Below are 5,687 nucleotides of genomic sequence, written 5' to 3' on the forward strand. Positions count from 1 at the left end.
AATTGACCCCCTTAGAGTAAAAATAAATGAAATTAAAGACCACCATCGTTGATCCTTGTGAAAAACCGAGTGAATTAGACCCTTCACTTGATCAAAACAATCCAGTTTCAAAGATTTTCAAAATCAAATGGGGATGGTTGTTCTTGGCGCGCTTTTTGTTCAGAAAATTCAAATTTTCGTTTCTTAATATAATTAAATGGACGCGTGTATGTAACAAGCCACAAGCGTGGCTCAGTATGGCTTTTGTTTTGAGAAACAACCCTCCAGGTCGTGGGTTCAACACCCTTAGGGACCAAAACCTTTTTTTACAACTATTTTTCTTTCATTTTTCACACAACTTCATTTAATTATTTAACCAATCAAACTAACTTATTTTTTCTTCATTTTTTAAACACCTCTTATTTAATATACATATTTTGACAATATCAAAAAAAAAAATCACAAAAAAATATTTATTTAATGTGTTTTTTAATTAGGTTTAAAATGATACATTTTTAAGTGTTTTTAAATACTTTAAATATTGTTTTTCATTTAATTTTCAAACTTAATCACTTGTAAATACTTTTGTGATCAAACCCTAATCACTTAGGTCTTAATTAAGCATTAAAATTTGATTTAAACTTAATTAAGTTGATTTCTTTCATATTCAAATCGTTTTAAAACGAACGATCGCGATTCTTTTCAAAACGATAAACCATTTCTTTTTGATTTTTTCTTAATTGATCAAATGATTTTCAAAACGAAGTGGGGCCTCTCGAATATTAGAGAGTATAAGACCCACTCTTTTTCTTTCTTTTTACAGTTTTTCTTTGTACAGAAAACTTTTTTCAAAACAATACTTTTCAAACTGTTTTAAAACAATAAATCTCACATCTCATTTTCAAAACCATCCACCCTGTTTTATGAAAATAAAACAGGGGCTTCTCGAATATTAGAGAGTATAAGACCCACTTCTTTTTCCTTTTTACAGTTTTTCTTTGTACAGAAAACTTTTTCAAAACAATACTTTTCAAACAATCTTTAAACAGTTTTTCAAAAGCGAAACCTCGCGTCCTGTAAATAAACAATCAACCATGTTTTGTAAATAAAACACGGGCCTCCACGTAGGTATAAGTCCCAAGCCCCTTTTGTACATACCCATTCCTGTACATGAAATTAGGTATTTAATTGTACGCCTTTTTGTACATACACCGTTTTGTACACATCTCGATCAGTTTATATTTAATAACAAACCAAAATGAAGGTTTTCTTTAATCTTCCCAAAAATATACCATGGGCCTCCATGTAGGTATAAGTCCCAAGCCCCTTTGTAAATACCTGTTTACATAGCTTTGAATAAATTCAAGTGGACCTCTCCCCGAGTGTGAGTCCCGAGCCCCGTGTATACAAATGGATCATGCATACAGGTATATTTCCTTCATAAACTCCATTATATACACACACTTTGTCATATATATAACTTGTTCATGCTTGTTCATGTTTGTTCATACTTGTTCTTGTTTGTTCATATGTGTGATATCTGTGCTTGTTCAACTTAGTACAACACTAGGTTCCCCATAGCCTCCTATTGGGCTTCGTGCAAAGAATCTCCACTAGTTTAGGTTAGGACATAGAGTATGGTTTCCCGGTGAAATCGCTCTAAGAGCTCAGACCAACTATACCATGCCTCCCCTTGGGCTTTGTACAAACGAGTGACCCTCCCATAGCCTCCTCTTGTGCTTACAATGCAAGGACCCTGGATTGTCCCTCCCATAGCCTCCTCTTGGGCTTACAATGCAAGGACCCTCGGATAGCCTCCTCTTGGGCTTCGTACAAGGACCCACGGGCTTCTTATAAGCATCCCCAATATCCAAATCAAATACCCTAGGAGATTAGACATTTATCATCTCTATGATAGGAGTATCTCTTCTATATCATCACAAACAATCAATCAATCAATCAATCAAACTCTTTTTGCCACAAGGCTGGCTAATCAATCAAACCTTTTTGCCACCATACTGGCTGATTAATCAAAGTTTTTGTCACAAGGCTGACCTCATTGAAACTTTTGCCACAAGGCTGGCTGATTAATCAAAAAATTTTGTCACGAGGCTGACTTCATTAAAAGTTTTTGCCACAAGGCTGGCTAAAAAGCATCTTTATCATTCTAAGCGCCATAAGCGGCATGGCCCAGGGCTTATAATGAAAAGATCTTCAAACAAAAAACAAACAGATGTATGTGATGATATAGATTAGATACATCGAACATTTAGATGACATTTGTCTCTTATCCTTTGCTTCCACTAGCATAAGTGGGAACTACGATTGCTCTGACTTTCTCAACATCCCTTTGAGAATACGTAGGCACAAGGTCGTATCCTTGGCGAGCAAAACTTCTCCCTCAAACCACTCAAACCTTAGCACCCGTAGACCCCGAGCTACAGATGCTCTGATTCCCTCTAAGGGATATGTATGCAGAGGATCGCGATGATCTTTGCGAGCATAATCAAACAAACACCTTAGGTCCCACCTATTTCACAACAGAACCTCTCAATAATATGGAATGAAAAACAAAGCAAAGAAACCTATAGAGTACTATAGATACGTTGGGTGCTAATACCTTCCCTTCGTATAACCAACCCTCTTACCCAAAGATCTCTCCCCCCAATTTTAGGTTATTGCAGCTTTTTTCCTTTTCCTCCTTTGGAAATAATAAAAAGTTTGGTCCGTACAAAAGAAAAATCATTTTTTGAGCACTCGAGCCCAAAGAAGGCATCAGGTGTCTCATCCCGGAAAAAACAACGATTTTTCCCCGCGACACTCTCAGTATTTTCCTTGTCATGGTATGTCCATTGGTGTGAGTACCAAAGGAACCTTCATGTATTTCTCTCATGAGTATTTCTGCTTCTTTTCTGTCAACGCATCTGAGCAGAACCATGTCGAAATGTCTCTTGTACAAAACATCTTCATTCAGGAAGAATCTACCAGCTAACTTTCTCAAAGTTTTTCTATCTTTCTTTGATTCCCCAAGAGGGTACTCTTGCCTTTGAAGAAAGTTTTTGATGTCATGATACCACGGTTTGTCGTCGATGATCACTTCTGCTGTGAAAACATGAGCGGGCCTATCCAGGCGCATGACATCGATCTGAGGAATGTCATTCCAATGATTTATCCTAATCATGGAAGAGAGTGTGGCTAATGCATCAGCCAAGTTATTTTCTTCACGAGGAATGTGATGAAAATCTACCCTGTCGAAGAATGGTAACAATCTTCTCGCGTAGTCTTTGTAAGGGATTAGCCCAGGTTGGCGTTTTTCCCATTCTCCTTTGATTTGATTGATGACCAAAGCAGAATCTCCGTATACATCCAAGTGTTTGATTCTTAGATCCACGGCTTCTTCGAGACCCATGATGCAAGCTTCATATTCGGCCTCATTGTTTGTGCACTTGAAAGTTAATCTGGAGGTAAATGGAATATGGATACCTCGAGGGGTAACAATGATTTCCACAATTCCTCGTCCATAAGCGTTGACAGCTCCGTCAAAGATCAAGCCCCACTGGAATCCTATCTCAGGTCCTTCGTCTTGTAGTGGCTCGTCGTAATCTTTCATCTTGAGGTACATGACGTCCTCGTCCGGAAAGTCAAAACTTGTTGATTCATGACCATTGAGTGGATGGTGAGCCAGGTGCTCATCTAGGATGCTTCCTTTCACGGCTTTCTGAGCGTGATACTCAATGTCGTATTCTGATAACAACATCTGCCAACGGGCAATTCTTCTGGTTAAGGCCGACTTCTCAAAGATGTACTTGATTGGATCCATATGGGAGATCAAACAAGTAGTATGTCGAATCATGTACTGGTGGAGACGCTTGGCAGCCCAGGCCAAAGCATAACAGGTCTTCTCGAGCATGGAGTAGCGGGATTCACAGTCAGTGAATTTCTTGCTCAGGTAGTAGATGGCATGCTCTTTTCTCTTTGTCGCGTCTTGCTGTCCAAGGACACAACCCATGGAATCTTCTAAGATAGTTAAGTACATTATCAAAGGTCTTCCTTCGACTGGAGGAGACAAAATAGGTGGTTCGAGCAGATATTCCTTAATGCCGTCGAACGCTTTCTGACAATCGTCTGTCCAGACGCAACTCTGATTTTTCTATAGAAGTTTGAAAATTGGAGCACAAGTTGCAGTCATGAGATATATGAATCTCGAGATGTAATTCAGACATCCAAGAAATCCTCTAACTTGTTTCTCGGTTCTGGGTGAAGGCATTTCTTGAATTGCCTTGACTTTATCTGGATCCACTTCAATTCCTCGTTTACTGACGATGAAACCAAGGAGTTTTCCTGAGTAGACACCAAAGGTACACTTGTTGGGATTCAAGCGAAGCTGAAACTTCCGTAAGCGTTGAAATAACTTCGTCAGATTCTGTATATGATCTTCCTCATTTTCTGATTTGGCAATCATGTCATCCACATAGACTTCCACTTCCTTATGCATCATGTCGTGGAAAAGTGTAGTCATGGCTCTTTGATAGGTTGCCCCTGCGTTCTTTAGTCCAAAAGGCATAACGCGGTAGCAGAACGTGCCCTAGGGGGTGACGAAAGCTGTTTTCTCCATGTCTTCAGGTGCCATCTTGATTTGGTTGTATCATGAAAATCCGTCCATGAATGAGTAAACTTTGGATTTTGTTGTACTGTCAACCAACATGTCAATATGTGGTAAAGGAAAATCATCCTTAGGGCTAGCTTTGTTCAAATCTCTGTAGTCGACGCACATGCAGACTTTTCCGTCTTTCTTAGGAACGGGAACAATATTAGCTAACCACTGAGGGTATTCTGAAGTGACGAGGAAACCGGCGTTGATTTGCTTTTGAACTTCCTCTTTGATTTTCATGGCCATTTCCGGATGAGTCCTTCTCAATTTTTGCTTGACCGGAGAGCATTCTGGCTTTAATGGAAAGTGATGCTCCACTATACTGGTATCCAACCCTGGCATATCCTGATAGGACCAATCGAAGACATCTCAGAACTCTTTGAGCAGTTGTATCAAACTCTCTATGATCTCTGAACTGAGCAAAGCTCCAATCTTAACCTCTTTTCTGTTTCCATCGGAACCAAGGTTAATGATCTCTAGAGGCTCATTGTATGGCTGAATGGCCTCTTCCCTTTGTTGAAGTAACCGTGAAATTTCCTTTGATATTTCTTCGTCTTCTTCTTCCTCTGCCTCGAATACAGGAAACCCAAAGCTTGGAGAAGTCATACGGTCGCACGTTTCAACGGGGTGTTTTATGATTAATCTGCATATGTGTGATGAGTTTTATTTCGACAACGAGGGAAGACTCCGTGTATGCAATTAATGGAATATTTTGATGTTTTTAGGGTGTTTTTTTAGGATTACCAATTTCCGAAAAAAGAAAAGGGAAAAACTAACGAAGGAACAAAATGAAATTTTTATTTATCAACAGTCATTTCTTGAAACAAAGACCCTATAAAACAAAACTCTATTGCTTTGGGCGAAGCAAAGAGGGACATTTTCCTAAGAAATAGTAAAATGCAAAGCCCTATGAAACATCTCTTCACCCTGGGCTATGGTGAGAGGACAAAATAACGGTGAAAGTTCCTACTTAGGAGTGCGAACAATAGTCAAAACTTCAACAGCTGTCCAATAGTGGCGAACCCCATTGTGCACTAGGTAATCTGGCACCTTAGGC

The sequence above is a fragment of the Vicia villosa genome, unplaced genomic scaffold, assembly GCF_029867415.1.
Source record: "Vicia villosa cultivar HV-30 ecotype Madison, WI unplaced genomic scaffold, Vvil1.0 ctg.002874F_1_1, whole genome shotgun sequence".
In the NCBI taxonomy this organism is placed as follows: Eukaryota; Viridiplantae; Streptophyta; class Magnoliopsida; order Fabales; family Fabaceae; genus Vicia; species Vicia villosa.